At 32.2% G+C, this 18,083-nt stretch overlaps 1 protein-coding gene across 1 annotated transcript in view; it reads right to left on the bottom strand.

The window, feature by feature from the left end:
- Window positions 1–18,083, bottom strand: part of RASGRP3 (RAS guanyl releasing protein 3) — a 144,697-nt gene that overhangs the window by 85,392 nt on the left and 41,222 nt on the right. The window contains exon 2 of the mRNA XM_051976135.1: window positions 5,616–5,685. The gene's annotated coding sequence lies outside the window, so the exon portion shown is untranslated. The remainder of the gene's footprint in view (window positions 1–5,615; window positions 5,686–18,083) is intronic.

Below are 18,083 nucleotides of genomic sequence, written 5' to 3'. Positions count from 1 at the left end.
AGGTGAAACTGGGCAAATCACTTAACCCTATTTACCTCAGTTTCTTCATCTGTAAAATGAGCTGGAGGAAAAAAATAGCAAACCACTCCTGTATCTTTGCCAAGAAAACCCTAAAAAGGGTCATGAAGAATCAGACATGACTAAAAATGACTAAAAAGCAACAACATAAGAAGATGAGTGAGCAAAAATGCCTGGGAAGACTTGCATGAACTGATGCAAAGTGAAATGAATAGAACCAAAAGAAGACACAGAATATTGTACAATTACTGTGCACAGTAATAGCAATATTGAAATGATGACTATCAAAGACTTAGCTACTATGATCAATAGAAAAAGCTGAAGTAATTCCAAAGGACCCATGGTGAAAAGTGTTAACCACCTCCAGAGAGAGAACTAATGAACTCTCAAGGCAGATTGTGAATTTTTTCTACCTTCTTTGTCTCTTACTATATTTTTTATTTTTTGACAACACAGCTAATATGTAAATATGTTTTGCAGAATGTCACATGTTGTATTTGTTATATTGCTTATCTTCTCAATAGGTAGGGGAGGGGAGAAATTTGAGCTTTAAAAAAAAAAGATTTTTAATGAATTTTAAAACATGCTGAGATTTGCCCATTGTGAGATCACCAGCAGAGATAGTGCTCTTCAGATGATCAGGCTGATTTCTAAAGCTATATGTTTTGGGGAAAGAGGGAATGGGTATGCACAAGGGTATGCAGAAAGAGGAGTTTCTTTCTTGAGGGCATTTGGAAGACATGGGAGAAATTATTTAGATGAACATTAACACATTGTTTCTTCTAGTACAAGTCTTTGAGCCCTTAGCATGACTTTTATTCTCAGATAAGAGGATATTGACTAATGTTAAAAAGAAAAAGCAGTCCATCACATTTATTTTTAAGAAGCAGCATGACTAAATGGTTAGAATAATGAACTAAGTCAGGAAGACCTGGATTTAAATCCTGCCTCTTATAATTATTAGATATATGACTATAGGCCAGTCATTTAACCTTCAAGACTCAGTTTCTTTAATATGGAAATTGGAGATACTGATACCTGTGTTACTTTCTTCCCTGTATTGCTGTGAGGATGCAACAAAATAGTATCTATAAAATACTTTGCAAAACTTGGAGTGGTTTTAAAAATGCTAGCTATTTTTAATCAATTTAAAATTTTAATCAATTTGTTGATTAGTGATATTCAGAAACCTCCATTCCTCTATTATTCATTTCCTTCATATCTAAAATAGTGCAAAAACAATTTGTTTTCTGTGTAAAGTTATGCTTTCTTACTGATTTAACTCTCCCTCAGTACATTTCAGTACCTTGGTCAGATACTGGAGCAAGGATCTTTCTTTATGGATTTGATAAGTTTAAGTTTCCTCATTCTCAGAGATCACATTGAAACAGGGATGCAAAAGAGGAGATTGGACAACAGATGATGGGAAATATTATCAATCACAGTCTAGACCACGATATAAGGAGAAAGCCCTGGACTTAGAATAAAAAATCCTGGAATGGTATCCTGGCCCCCAAATTGACAAACTAAGTAAATTCAAGCAAAAGAATCAATCAACAAGCATCTACTAAGTACCTAATCACTGTCAGGCATTATGTTAGGCACTAAGGATGCAAAAAAAAAAAAAAGAAGAAAACAATTTCTGCTCTCAAAGAGCTTATATCATAACTAGAGATATGAGAAATATACATATAGTCTTTGTGGAGTAAATATAAAGCATATAGATGCAAAACACTTAGATACAAAGTAATTTAGGGAGAAGGCATTTGCAGTTGAAAGGATTAGAAAAAAATTGATGTAGATGATGCTTGAATTTTCTCCATCAGTGAAATAGTCAAAATGCCTGTTCCCTTTCTTAGGATTGTTGAAAGAATTAAATGAATTAAATTAAATTAAATTAAATATGAATATAATGAATTTTTTTGCACTTGAAAGTACAATGAATATGAAAGATTCAGAGAACCTTGAATAGACTTGTATGAATTAATATAGAGCAAAATAAGCACAACTGCACCAATTAACACAGTGACCCCCAATAATGTCAAGGAAAATAACATTGTAAATCTTAGGCTTAAATGATAAAATTATGACTTCAGAAGACTAATGGTGAATTTTTTTTAGAAAAGTGGTAGAATATAGATGTGGAATGTATCATGAATTCACTTTACTTCTCTGTTTACTACTTTGTTGTAAACAAATTGTATTGTTATAGACTTCTCTGTTTACTACTTTGTTATAGACACTATTTGTGTGATTCTGAACAAGTCACTTAACCCTGTTTGTCTCAGTTTCCTAATCTGTAAAATTAGGTAGAGCACAAAATAGCAAGCTACTCCAGTATCTTTGGCCAGAAAATCCCAAATAAGGTCATGAACGATCAGGCATAACTAAAACAACTGAATAATTTGAACAAACTTTGTTACTATGGAAAGTTCTACTGTCTTTCTCACTCATGTCTGGAAATGACAGACCCTCAGGCTTGAGCAGCACAAATATATTAGCACATTCACTAAGAACACAAATGCAATGAAATTATCTTAAGATCATTACCATTTGAATAACTCCATTTATACCAAACCACATAAACTCCCTTCACTACTCCCAATGTGAATTAAGGTAAGTAATGATTTTTCTAAAGAGGTGTTGAACTCTTTCCATTCAAAATCTAAAGAGACACACAGTAGGAAAAGCACTAGAATTGTCATCAAGAAGTCCTAGGTTTGAGTCCCTTGTTATCTGTAAGCTAACCATAACCATAACCATAACCAAAATTTTAATAATTGTAATGAATTAACCATAGCAACCCCCAAATTCATCATCTGAAAAAATGAGAATAATCACACCTTACTTCAAAAAATTGCCATGAAGATCAAATGTATGTAAAGTGTTTTTTAAACCTTATAGTTCTGAATAAATCAGCTATTATTGTTACTGTCTTTCCTACTCTAAATGACACACCTTCAAGCTTAAGCAATATAGGACATTAGCCCATCCATCAAGAACACAAATTAGCTTGTGTGTATGCGGTTTCAAGAAGAGGGATTCAATTTAATGTTCTGCAAAGAAATCTTCACTATGAAACAAAGAATATAAGAATTGTTGCATTGCATTGGATGCAGCAAGTCTCTGATAGTAGCACCAAGGACAATGTTACAAAGAAATGTCCCTGTTTGTGTCAATATTATGCCACTTCTTACAAGAATTATGATGAACTTGAAACAAGTTGTCAGTGTTAGCAAATCAACAGTTCTAGTGGTCAAGGTGGTTTTTAGGCATGTTTTCCCCTTGAGATTTTATGTCAGATATGACTAGAAACTTTCTTCCCTAGCAGTTCCTAAGGGCAATCTTGCCAGATGTACACAGCACAAAAATTAAAACCACAATTTTTGTGGTACATACTTGAATGATTTCTTCCTGGGAGGACTGAGAGCAATGCTGCTCTAATTATAATTGCTTATTAGAAACTGGAAAATGAATGGATGCCCATCAATTGGAGAATGGCTGGGTAAATTGTGGTATATGAATGTTATGGAATATTATTGCTCTGTAAGGAATGACCAGCAGGATGAATACAGAGAGGCTTGGAGAGACCTACATGGACTGATGCTAAGTGAGATGAGCAGAACCAGGAGATCATTATACACTTTGACAACGATATTGTATGAGGATGTATTCTGATGGAAGTGGATTTCTCTGACAAAGAGACTTAACTGAGTTTCATTGGATAAATGATGGACAGAAACAGCTACACCCAAAGAAGGAATACTGGGAAATGAATGTGAACTATTTGATTTTTGATTTTCTTCCCGAGTTATTTTTACCTTCTGAATCCAATTCTCCCTGTGTAGCGGGAGAACTGTTCGGTTCTGCAAATATGTATTGTATCTAGGATATACTGCAACATATTTAACATATATAGGACTGCTTGCCATCTTGGGGAGGGGGGGAGGAGAGAGGGAGGGGAAAAAACGAAACATAAGTGATTGCAAGGGATAATGTTGTGTAAAAATTATCCTGGCATGGATTCTGTCAATACAAAGTTATTATTAAATAAAATTAAATTTAAAAAAAATAATTATAATTGCTTATAACTATCTCCTTCCAAAGGTCCTGGGATATTTTTTTGACTCTATAAAGGTCTTTCAAGTGGGTTAAGATGAACATATATGTGTGAGTCGGAACGGAAAGTTAGTCATACAAACTAAGAAAAATTTATTATAGACAACACATGACCAAATGGATAACATTCCTAGGAGCAAATCAAGCCTAGAACAAATGACAGTAGCAGAAGGAAATTATTTTGTAGAAGACAATCTTCTATAAGGAAATGGAGTGAAAGTGTGCATCCACATAAAATCCTTCAGTACCATGTTCCAGCTGAGCCTCAGAACCTATCATAAAATGCTGCCCTTTAAAATTTTCTGTCCATTCATATCATTTTAAATAGTATGTAGTCCATGTTTAAATTAAACATAGCTTACTTAAAACACAAACAATGGAATTTAAAGCAGCTCAAAATCCAAAATCAGTTTAATTTAATTCTATCCAGTTCAAGAAACATTTATTAAGCACGTAGTACTGGCAAGATATTGTTGGAGGGGCACAAATACAAAAGAATAGACTCACCCTAAATTAGATTATATTTTAAGTCAAGGAAGGATACATTAGACACATAATATAAATGATTATTTGAGCAGGAAGGAACAAGTACTAATAAAAAGGGGAATCCCCAAAACATCAAATAATACATGAACTGTTCCTCACTTTTAAAAAATGACAGATTCAAAAAGCTAGAATTGAAGAAAAAGTACCATCAAACATGGAAAACAATCTGGGCAAAGGCACTGAGCTGGAAAATAGAGGGTCAATATTGAGAAAGAACAAAATGGTTTATTTGGCTAAAGATACCATATTAGGAGAGAAAAGTAATTGGAATCATGTTGTAACTTTCCCAGTACTAAGTACAAGATCACTGTTAAGTTCCTTTGGTTTAAAATAATTTTTTTTTAATTCTGATTTAAGTTACTAAGAATTTTCAAGATCCATAAGAAAAAACAATTACTCAAATAATAATATATATATATATTTTTCTAAGAACAATTCTTTGAAATAAACCAATGTAAATATTATCATAACTTCCAGATGAGGAAACTGAGACTCAGAGAAGCTTGATAACTGCCTGGAGTCATATAACTGATAAGTATTGGAGCCAAGAACCATAGACTCATAGGATCATAGATCTAAAGCAATAAGAGATCTTAAAAGTCATTTAGTCTTATTCTTTTCAAAAGTTAGTTGCCTCCCTTTCAAACTTCCTTGAATTTAATTATTTTTTATTTCTTCTCTTTGTATATATTCTGTATATGCTTAAATGTCTTTGTTGCTTTCCATTAGAATATAAGCTCCTTGCAATTAGGCTTTGTTGTATTTATTGTATTTATATTTATGGTGCTTAGCAGAATACCTGGCATAAATAGTAGATACATGATAGAATTTGTTGATTGATTGATATGGACGAGGAAACTGAGGCTTGGATAGTTTAAGTGATATATTCAAGGTAATAAAGGTAAATATTAGAGATAAAAGCTGAGTCTTACCTGACTCCCAGTTCAGCGTATTTTCCACTAAAGTCAAGTTGGTGGGGTTATTTTCTAGCAGTTTTCATATCTAGTGAGAGAAAAAGAGAATTATCTGTATACTTCATTTTTCCAAATTTTCTTTCTCCTTATAGCATAGATAATAGAGAATTGAACATATGAGATTTATTTTAATGATTGTAATCTAAAGTTAAAATCTGAATAATTCTTAAAAGCAAATCAATGAAATCATGAGCAATTTGTGCTATGCCTTTAATTGGTCAATTTCCACACAAGAAAACACTCAATTGTCCTTAGTGTAAGTCATTATTCTATTGCAAAAAACTAATAACTTTCAAAAAGGAAAGGATGTTCACCAATATTCAAATATCAGGGAAGATGAATTAGGATTTATCATAATTATCAGCCATTTCAGAGTTTAAACTATTTATTGTTTGCTTAAATTCTTCATTAATATCAGTGTCTTCACCAAGACTAGAGACAATTGCAATGAAGTAATCAAATTCCCAGGTTATCAAATGCACATGGCTGAGCTTCTAGAAGCAAAAGACCACAGCTATTTTTCTTTTCATGACTATTCACTTCCTCTTCTAACAAGAAAGAACAAGAGATCCAGGTTATACCACAGATAACATATCCATTGAGCTAGTTTACATCTGAAAAAACTCTTTTCCCTTTTGAAAAAAAATTCATCAAAATAACTCACCTTTCACTCTCATAAAGTCTATTTTATGCTGTAACATAATTATGGGGATAATTAATCATGTGAAATTGATTACACACCCATTTGTGATGAATATTTTCCCTTTGGAAAATATAATATGCAGGTGGAAGGGAAAACTGTCCACTATCACTTTTCATGACTTTAACCAAATGCCACCACACAATGAGCTGGATCCCTATCAAAGAAAAAAAAAAGACTGAAAAAGCAATTTTCAATGACTGTACCAGACAATACTCTGTGACTTCTCAGTAGGTGACTTCCAAAGAAAAATAATGCTAAACAGGTACAATGGAAAATGTTTTTCATACTAGTAAGTACACTAGTGTATAACCCTTTTTCTCCAGAATAGATGCTTAATGAATGTTTATTGAACCAGAGAATAAACAGATGAGTTGTGATTTCTGAGCAACTATTAGTAACATTTGAAGGATTATAGGAACAGGAAAGATATCATTAGATATAGAGAAGGATAAGCATCTTCATTTTCAAAAAATGTAAGAGTCACTAAACTATAGACAAAAGAGCTATACTTTGATTCTGGCAAAACTCAAAGAATGATTCATTATAGATATGGTTGTGAACTTCTAGACTGGTAAATAGTATTTCCAAAGAACCAGTTAGGAAATAGCAAATTAACCTCATGTTTTCTTTTAACGAAACTACTAACATAGTAGATGAGGGCAATCTTATAGGTAGAAATTACCTATATCTTAGCAAAACGTTTGATAAAGAATCTCTTATTATTTGTGTGGAGATGAGAAGATGAGGTATGGAATATTAATACAATTAGATGTATTCAGAATTCCTGGAGAAGTTGGAATCAAAGAACAGTTGCTAATATCTCAATGTCAATGTTGCTGGTTGGCCCCAATGGAGTAGCCCAAGGATCTCTTCATATCCCTGTGCTAGTAAACATTTTTATCAATAACTTAAAGTCATAGACATAGATGGGATGTACAGATTTACAAATGACACAAAGCTAGAAGGAACAAGCAATGGTGATAAACTCAAAAAGAAACAGATCCCTTTATATTGACTCAGAAAACAACTTGACATTATTTATATTCTATTCTATATCTGTTTACTTTGTTAAGCATTTCCCAATTACATTTTAAACTGATTGACTTAATGAATTTTGTGAGCCAATTTGTCAGCTCTGAGGTAAAAATTTAGTAAGAATAAATAAAGTCTTACCCTTGAATACAACAAATCAACTTCATAAGTTCAAGACATAATTACAAAATTCAGAAAAAAAAAAGATCTGTTAGTTTAGTGGACTTAAAGCTCAATGAATCAATAGTATGCTGTTGCACCCAAAAAAACTAATGTAATCTTGTCCTACATCAAGAAGCATAGTATCCAAAAATATCAAGAAATTAACAAAATTTAAAACAAAAAAAACTTAATTAACAAAAACTTGGAACTAATTTTTTGAAAAATAAATAAATTAGCTAAAACACTATATAATTTGATCATGAAGAAAGGATAAATTACCAGTATCACAAATGAAAAAGAACACACAACAGGTAAAGAAATAAAGGATTTTTTAAAGAAACTCTTTTGCCTAAAGTATGAGAAATACTGGGTATAGCAATAAAACCACAAAAAAGAAATTGAGAGAATAACCATAAAGAAACAAAATAATCATCATTTTGTGCAAATGATATGATGAGACACTTAAAGAACCCTACAAAGTCAACTAGAATCTAATTGAGGCAATTAACAACTTTAACAAACTATCAGGATATAAAACAGATACACAAAAACATCATCAGCATTTCTTTATAATTCAAAAAAAAAAAAAAAAAACAAGCAAGATAAGATGGAAAAAGAAATTCCACTTAAAATTAGAATGGAATGTATATAATATTTGGGAGACTACTTTCTCAACACACAAGCATTAAATAAATATAACTACAAACTACTCTTTTATAGAAGTAAACAAGGATCTGAATTGCTCACAAATAGGACAAGTCAATGTATACCTATTGGTATACACTATTGCTAGTGTATATAGTGTATATAGATATACACCATACCTAAATTAGCACACTTATTTAATAATGCCATACCAATGAAGTACCGAAGTAATAACTCTGTGGAACTAGAAAAATAACAACAAAATTCATATTGTTTCTTAAAAAAAAAATGAAAATAAATGGAAACTAAAGAGGGCAAGTAGGGCCAAATCTCAAAATATACTACAAAACAGTTATTAAAACAATTTAATGCTGTTTAGCAGCCTGAGATGGAAAGAAATTTCCATTTAAAATAAATATAGACAATTTGAAATATTTGAGAGTCTACCTGCCAAGACAAACTCAGGAATTATGTAAACACAATTCTGAAATATTTTTAATACAAATAAAGTCAGAGCTAAACAATTGGAAAAAAAATTAATCACTCATGGGTAAGCTGAGCCAATGTAATAAAAATGACAATTCTACCTAATGTATTTATCCTATGCCATACCTAACAAACTATTTTAAAAATATTTTATAGAACTAGAAAAACAAAAACAAAATTTATTTGGAAGAACAAACCTTCAAGGATATCAAAATAATCAATGGGAAAAAATGAAAAAGAAAGTGGTCTAGTCATACCAGACTTCAAACTGTATTACAAAGCATTAATTATCAAAATAATTTGGTACTGTCTAAGAAATAGAATAGTGGATCAGTGAAATAGAGTCTACCTGCCAAGACAAACTCAAGAACTATGTAAACACAATTATGAAATATTTTTAATACAAATAAAGTCAGATCTAAACAACTGGGAAAAAATATTAATCGCTCATGGGTAGCTGAGCCAATGTAATAAAAATGACAATTCTACCTAATGTATTTGACCTATGCCATACCAAACAAACAATTTTTAAAATATTTTATAGAACTAGAAAAACAATAAAAATTGATATACCATATCAATATAATATAGATATAAATTAGTGTATATATAAGTATTGAATATAATATTAAAATGAACAATTTTAATAACTTTTTAAAATTGATGTAGAATAATATGAACATAATCAGGACAATAATTTATATTCAATCTAATCCAATAAATATATAAAGTACTTACTACATGCCAGGAACTGTAGTAAGTGCTAGAGTACAATTAATATGAAGACAGTTCCTATCCTCAAGAAATTCCCATTTTTGAGACAAGTACAAAAAAGGAAACAGAAAAGTAGGAGGGGGGCAGGGAGTGTAGGGGTTCCTAACATCAAGTCCAGTGGAGTTATACTCATGTGTATATACTATATACTCATATAGACTTGATTGTACAAAGTAGAGTAAGTTGAAAGGTCCAGTTTCTACCTTCTTAAATAAAGAAAGGCATTGGGAGTTTGGTAAACCACCCTCAACCCTCCCCAATCAAAAACAAGAGAAGCTGGGCGAAGTGGTATCAAACTGGGCTTTAGATATCTCTTGTTGATGAGATTAAAGGTGATGAGTTAAATGTGGTCATTAATGTGATTCCTAAACTGAGAGCCACAAACAATTATCTCATAAACACTAATCAGATCCTAGGTCCCACATATGAGATAGTAATACTCTTTATATATGGAAGAAGGAAAAAAACAAATCTTTAATCCAGAGTAAAAAAAAAAAAAAAGTGTAAAATTTTTTCCAATTTATCTGGATACAAACTGAAATATGGCATGTCCAGTTTCCAAGATGTAACTTTTCTCTTACTGATAAGGACTAGTTTACTGAAAATATTCAGAAGGATTTTTTAAAAGATACCTTTGCTATCAGATCTCTTAAAGAATGTTGCTAGGTTTTAATATTTGCATTGTACCTATCTTGTATCTATATAGTTATATTCATTTTTTCCCCACCACCACCACCTTAGAACATAAGCTCCTCGAAAGCAAAGACAATACTTTTGTTTTTCTTTGTATCCTCAATGATGCAGTACACGATGTGTGTGTGGAAAGATAGATATATAGAACGAAAACACTTAGTAAATGTTTATTAACTTTTGGTTTACATGGGAGAAAACTAATTGAAGGAAAGCCTTTAGTTATTATCTTTAATCAAATGCTTTTTGAAAATTTCAATATAAGATTATAATGACACTGATTCATAAATATTCTAAAAACTAAAATTTCAATATGGATATTCTCTCCCAACAGAATAAATCACAATTTAGCCACTCCTGCTGATCCTATGGAATTCTTGTCCATGTTTTCCCATAAGCCTGCCATAGTGAATCCTATGTTGCGGTTTAGGGATATAAGGGAGGGGAAATAGAGTGAGACTTTCATGTGTTCTCTTTTCATCACAAGTACATCAAATACACATGTACAATTTACCCCTTAATCTCCCATGAAATCAGTCCATCATTTTTTCCCTAAATCTTTAATTCTAGTTCTTCTTTCTAGTTCCTTATTTGTTATGTTGAAATCTGACCATCTACCATATATGACTCCACTGCCCTCTGAGTGATACTGTCTTAATTCTTCATAGACTGTGATGTGCTATGACTTTTACCCAAAATCACCACTGATAGATTATTAGTGATTTTGAAAAGCAGGAGACTCCCATTTCAGGGAGAAGTTTTTAATTAAGGGAGCTTTACTCTAGTAAACTTGAGTAAACAAGGTTTACTCTAACATTTTTAAAGATATATTGAATGATTTTCTTGTATAATAGAATATATATATTCTTGTATAATAATAATATATATTGTATTGTATAATACAATATATTGTAATATAATACAAGGTATAATGCCTTGTATAATAGGCATCTTGCGAAAGGAAAGTCTTTAATGAGGTACTTTGCTCCCCTGAATTAAAATCTTTTTTTTTAAATAGTTAACAAAAAAATCAGAGTCCTGTACATTGAAGAGAGCACCAGACCTGAGTATGGAGACCTAAATTAAACCCACACTTACTGGTTATTTGATCCTACATAACCAGTTAACCTCTTTTTGCCTTAGTTGTCTCATCTGTACACTTCTCAGAGTTGTTTGAGGATTAAATGATGTAATAATTGTAAAGTACTGAGCACAGTGTCTGGCACAATTTATAACTATATAAATGGTAGGGGCAGCTAAGTGATGATGTAGTGGATAGAGCACCAGGCCTGTTGTCTGACTTCAAATCCAACCTCAGTGACCCAGGGCAAATCACTTAATCCTGTTTATCTCCGATTTTTCAAGGAAATGGAGAAAAAAATGGCAAATCACTCCTCTGTCTTTTCTGAGAAAACTCCAAATGTGGTCACAAAGAAACACAACAGAAAATGACTTGACAACAACAAAAATATAAATGTTAGCTATTGATATTATTATTTTCTGACATCAGTCAGCCAATTATCTGTGAATTTATCTACTGTATTTGATGTGGATTATTACTTGTAAAAGCCTATTTGTTCACTACTACTACCTTCATGATGCCCTTAATGAGTTTGTTGACAAGCCTGATTTTTTTTAAAAAGAACAAACTTTTTATAAATGGAAAAGGAAACACAAAAATCAATAGTAGTTAATGTCTGTGGTGCTCTTTTTTCATTATTTTTAATAAGGTCTAATTTTTACATTTTTAAAATTATCTTCTTTATAAACTTGTGGCTTGATAACCTCAAAATTGAGTCACCTACAGAAAGATCTCCTTTACATACACTAGATCAAGTCCAGACATTTTTTCTTAACCATATTTAAAACAATTTATTCCTTCTCTAAAAGCACATCTGAGAACATAATTTAAGTGTTCCACTGAAGTGACTCCACTGTCTTTGTTTATGAAAAGAATATGTTATGATAATTTTTGCAGATCATTTCAGTTTTTCTTCTGCTTATCATGCTTATATTTTTATTTTTAAATGTGCTTAGAATAACTTTGAATACCATGGCATCTCACCAAGCATTCTTCAAAATACTTTTATATTTTATTGCTTCTATTTTATGAAGTGAAAATGCTCACAATTTTCCATCATCTTTTTATGTAAAATTTTACAAATGACTTTAAATTTTAACTTTGTGTTAAAATATCTGTCATATCTCTCCATTAGAGAAGTAAGTCAAATATTTGCTTAGGCACCATGAGACTCTTAATTTTCTTGTTATGGCAACTAATTTGCATTCATCAAACTTCTATATAAAACTGTCATCATTAGTTTTATGTCCCTTCTTTTGTCAAGATCTCACTTTTCATAATGAATGGTTTCTTTAAACAGGTCAGGATGAAAGCAGTAATAATTGCATGCCAAATAGATTTTTTTTCTATTTTTCAACTTTCTTTTATCTTTCTACCAATTTTAATATTTTCCCAAACAAAACACAGTAGTCTGAATATGTAACATCAATTGATTAAGAAATTATTTGAGTTTTGGCAATGAGTCATCTCCTACCTCTTAAAAGTTAATCAATTTCATTTGTGTCATATTATTCAATTCCTACTCTGAACTCCTGTAAGAAAGTCTTCATGATATATAGATTTGGAACTTCTGTATACCTTCCAAGTCTTTGGTGTGCACTCACTTCTTTTTTTCAAATTCTCCTATTTTTGCAAAATATTTCTTGTCTTGCTCACCTATTTCCACCTTTATATTAAGATTATCAAACTTCAAGATAAGTAACTGGGAGGGTCTTTTTGAGTTTTTGTAGAGTATATCTGTAGAGAACAGATCTTCTTAATCTGGGATCTGTAGATAAGCTAACTAGCTACATAGATAGATTAATTGGTGATAGATAATGGTAGATAATAGATAATGGTATCATCAAATATAACTGATTTCCTTTGTAATCATTTGCATTATAAAACATTATATTAAAAAGATCCCAAAGGCTTCACTATATTTCCAAAGAACTCCATGACCCATTTTATAATATGTTGGTACATAAGATGCATATTAAGATAATATTTTTTTCAAATTTTGTCACAACCACTGCAGTATGAGTTGATAAAATGTCCCACAAAATGATGCTACTTGTTGCCTTCAATACACAATTAAACCTATTCTAAAAACCCCTATATTGTCTCTTCAAGAAATTGAGAATCATCCTTTCAATTAGCAACCACTTCATTTATTTTTTTGATTTTTAAAAATATTAAATTTTTCATTTATTGTTTGTTTTTCAAAAAGCTAAGACAACTTTCTTTTTTATCTGGTGTATTTTTCCTTTATAATCTCTTGAAATATAGCTTAAAAAAAAGTTTTAAAAAAGAAACAGGAGTGAACCACATTTGATAGAGGGTAATTTTGTAATTTTGGTGGTGAGCCTCTCTATGTTTAGTTGGGCTTCTCCAAAAGCTGATAGTATGTTTCTGGAACTATGACCAGAATCTAACATGGCAAAAACTGCTATCTCTAGTGGTTTGCTGGCATAACTTTTTAGAACCCAGGAGTAAGTCCATGACATCATGATGAGCCATATTAGTTGCACTTTGTAGATGCACAGATTTTCCTTATTTGCACATTCCACCCATTTATCTTGGCTTTGCCTTTGGAGCACAAGCAGAACAAGTGTAATCTTCCATGAGATAGTTTTTCAAATTCTTGGGTACAGCTACCACATTCCTTCTCCCAGCTGAAAATCCATATTTGTACTTTACATTCATTTTCCTTAATCTTTCTTCATTTGATATAATTCCTTCCCCATTCTGATTGCCCTTGTGTGGATACTCTTCAACATTATCAATGTCCTTCCTAAAATATGTTAAAATATATAAATATTTTATAAATGAAGAAACTGAGGCTGAATGAGTCTTGTCTATGGTCTTGTGGTTAATAAGCAGGTTACCAGTTCTTCTGACTCCTGGCCTAATCAACAAGCAGTTTTCAAGCACCTACTACATGTATGTCATGCATTCTCTAAGGTAATAGGGATAAAAAGATAAGAGAGCCCCCTGTCCTCAAAGAGCCTACATTCTATCTAGAGAAATATATCATACATAAATGTAATACAGGTGGAAAGGGTGCTAGATGTGAGATTAGAGAACCTGGCTAGAAACTCTGCCTTTCTGATGCTTATGGTCTTTATGATGCTGGTCCAATCACTCAACCGCCTAGATTTCCTCAACCTTATTAAAAAGACCTTTGAAGTTGTGTGTTGATGCTTTTATTATGCTTTTATTAACCAAGTGTGACCTTTTGATCCTATGATCCTAAAGTCCTATGATTTTAATCCTATGATCCTATAATACAAATGCATACTAGGCATCTGGAATCAAGAGAAAAGACTTTACAGAGAAGATGACTTGGCCAGGGGTGTGAAAGAAAACTAGAGAATGGGGGAGAAAAAAGAATGGTCTGCAGGCACCAGAAATTTAACAGGCTATGAGACCTTGGACAAATCATTTAACCTCTGTCTGTCCCACTTTCTTCATCTATAAAATGTGGATAATTATAGCACCTACCTTCCAGGATTGTTGTAAAGATAAATGAAATAGTATTTGTAAAGTATTTTACCAATTAGAAGTACTTTAGAAATTCTAATTATTATTATTATTAAAATGCTACTCATCCACTAGGGTTAAATCTAAACAATTTTCTCCATAAGTAAAGTCTTTCTGATATTCCATGGGTTTAGAAATGATCTTTCCTTTCCCAGACCTTGCAAAACACTCCATCAGTATTCTTCCTGTTCATTTAGTCAATTTGTATTTATTAAGCTCTTATTATGTGCCAGGTACTGTGCTAATCTAGGAGTATAAAGAAAAGTTTAAAAAAGGCTCTTTTTCTCAAGAATTTTAGTCTAGTGCTGGAAACAAGTAAATAAATATGTACACACAAAATGCATATAGTTTAAATTAAAAATAATCAATAAAGAAAAAATTAGTATTAAAGGACAAAGGAAAAATGATCTTGTTAAACATGAAATTTTAGCTGGGACTTGAAGGAAGCCAGGAGACAAAGATGAAGAAGGAGAGTATTCTAGCCATGGAAAACAGTCAGCAATGATTCCTAGAATCAGAAAAATAGATATCATTATTTGTGTATATTACTTATATATGAGGCAAAGGATGCCATGGTGGGGGGGTGGGAAGGTGGGAGAAAGTGATAAAAAAGGAGGTGAGCTAATTACATGGCAGTAGCAAGGAATAACCAATGGGCAGCCCACCTGCTCCACTGATATCCATACAGTGTTAAAGGTACAGAAGAGCATTGCTTCATGTTACTCCACAGAGATTTATAGGAGGATCTAGACAAAGAAATACAGGATGAAAGAATATGAATGGGTTGTTATTTGTAACACAAAAAAGAATACCTATATCAATGAGATCATAGATCCAACAATATATGGAAGTATCCTAACTCCTTCTTCTAGATTAAAAATTCTATGAGAATAAAAACTACATTTTATCTTTGCCCCTCCTCCAGAATATAGCCCAATACTCTTTACCTAGCAGGTGCTTTAAAAATATTGGTTCAGCTAAATAGATTATAATAAATCAAGGAAAGCTATTAGTTCAAAAGTCAAGGTGTCATCAGATTTGTAAATGATCAATAACAAATCTCTTTAACTTCAAAATTATGATTATGTAATGGTGTCTACCTAAAGAATTAATTGAAGTCTTAGATCCTGGCTCAATAATTTTAATCCTGATGACTTTGTTACTCATAGTACTATTGGTAAAACTTATAGTTTTCCAACCATGAATGTTTTAACACAATATTCTCTTCTCTACCATTCAAATAAAGGATACATCTACTGAAGCATTCTTGTATGGGCTGACCAAAGAGCTCCTATAAATGGTAGAAATCAAACAGCTCAGCAATGAAGGAATGGGAAATAGTTTTTTTTTTCCCCCTCAGGGTTTTCACTTTCTGTGGTTCCCTCAAGCATTTAGGTTTTTGTTGTTCTTTTATAAAAAGGGTAACTTTCTTGAGGCTGTCACACCAATCATTTGTCACTTATAGCCATAAGCGGAATTTTCTAGGTGATTTTGTAGCCAAGGCAAATCAGTATTTCGGATAGTAAAAAAGCAGAAGAGGCCTTTTGTGACAAAAAAAAAAAGTGTGGTATTACTTAAGTGATTTTAATCTCTTCTCTGAATATGTAAGAATGTAAGGAAAGAATATAATAAAACAAGATCTGAAGTTGAAGCCAAAATAAAAATTATGACATATTTTAAAGTATACAAAGCAGGAGGCAAAGAGTGATGAATTTGGAATCAGAGGACCTAAGTTCAAAATCGGATTCTGCTGTTAACTAGCTGTGTGACTTTGGGGTCACTTGACTTCTTTGGGTCTCAGTTTTTTTTTCACATGTAAAATGGGGAATTTGGACTAGATGATCTCTGAGGTCTCTATAGCTAGGATTCTCCATTAAGTAAACTATGAACCCATAAGTAAATAATGTATTATTAAACCAGATTCATAAATAAGATCTATATCTATGATCCCAAAGTCACTAAGAATTTGATACAAAACATGTAATCCTGGTATCTTGACTCCAAGACCCACATACTAACCATTGTTGTCCTATAGAAAGCGTAGCTTTAAGTACTCACTCCACCACAAAATAACTTTATGACCCTGGCTGACTCAGACTTCTGTAAAATTATCTATAAAGTCAGTAGATAGGGAATAGGAATTTGGTATCTGGATTTGGAGTCATAAGATCTGCCTCTATTACTATTTGTGTGATGTTGGGCAAGTCATTTAATTTTCTTCTTTAACTAATCTAGAAAATGAATAGGTTGAACTTAAAGACCTCTGAGATCCTTTCCATCTCTAAATAGGTTCACCTATCTAAGGCTAGACATTCCATGATTCCTTCTTGCAATGTTTATCTTGAGGCATTTTATTAAATGAATGAGTGCAAAGTGCTTCATTGGACAGCTAAATGGCAGCGTAAATAGCATTCCAGTTCTAGAATCTGAAAGTCCCTTCTTTCTTAGTTCAAATCTGGGCTCAGACACTTAACAACTATGTGACCCTGGGCAAGTCACTTAACCCTATTTGCCTCAGTTTCCTCATCTGTAAAATAAGCTGAAGAATATGACAAATCATTCCAATATATTTGCGAAGAAAATCACAAAAAGCCAGACAATACAATAATAACAAAGTGTTTTGTAAAATGTTAAATAAAATATGTGCCTATTATTAAAAGAAGAGAAAAAAATGTGAATTGAGCAAATGATAGTACATAAGAAGCAGTGATGATCATAGAGAAGAGTAGTGGAAAAGTGAGAGAAAAGGATGAGATACCAGCTCTGTTTGAAGATTCATTAGATTATCCCTTAAAATAAGATCATAGGATCATGGACCCTTAAAAGGGTCATCTAGTCCAGTTCCCTTATTTTGCAAATGAAAAAAATCATACAAGACTATGGACTAGTTCAAGGTCACACAGATGGTCAGTAGGACTGCAGGGCCTCTGATATCATATCCTCTACAGTTTATTTAGAATCCAAATAAAAGCACTGAATCCCAGAAACAGCCTTACTCAGAACACAAACATTCATTCAATGAAGAAATACAAAATGTACGTGAAGGTCAAGAATTTACTCCGGGACATTGACTCTATATAGATAAATAAGCAAGGAAGTAGCCAAGCAGCATTTGGTTATCACTCTGCAGCACCCTGGCCGATTCAGGACGCCACTACTTCCCATTGGTTCTATATCACCCTCAGAGATCTTCCTTTTCCTCTATCCTCCGCTTTGCCTCTCCTTTTATGCATCACATGTGGTCATAATCCTAGAAAGGGAAAGAACCAATATCTTGTTTCCAGAATGACATCTGCTCTTTACATCTCCCATGGAACATTTATTATCGATA

Source organism: Antechinus flavipes, chromosome 2 (assembly GCF_016432865.1).
Source record: "Antechinus flavipes isolate AdamAnt ecotype Samford, QLD, Australia chromosome 2, AdamAnt_v2, whole genome shotgun sequence".
Classification (NCBI taxonomy): Eukaryota; Metazoa; Chordata; class Mammalia; order Dasyuromorphia; family Dasyuridae; genus Antechinus; species Antechinus flavipes.
The sequence above is the reverse complement of the archived record's forward strand: the minus strand, read 5'-3'. Positions and strand labels throughout refer to the sequence as shown.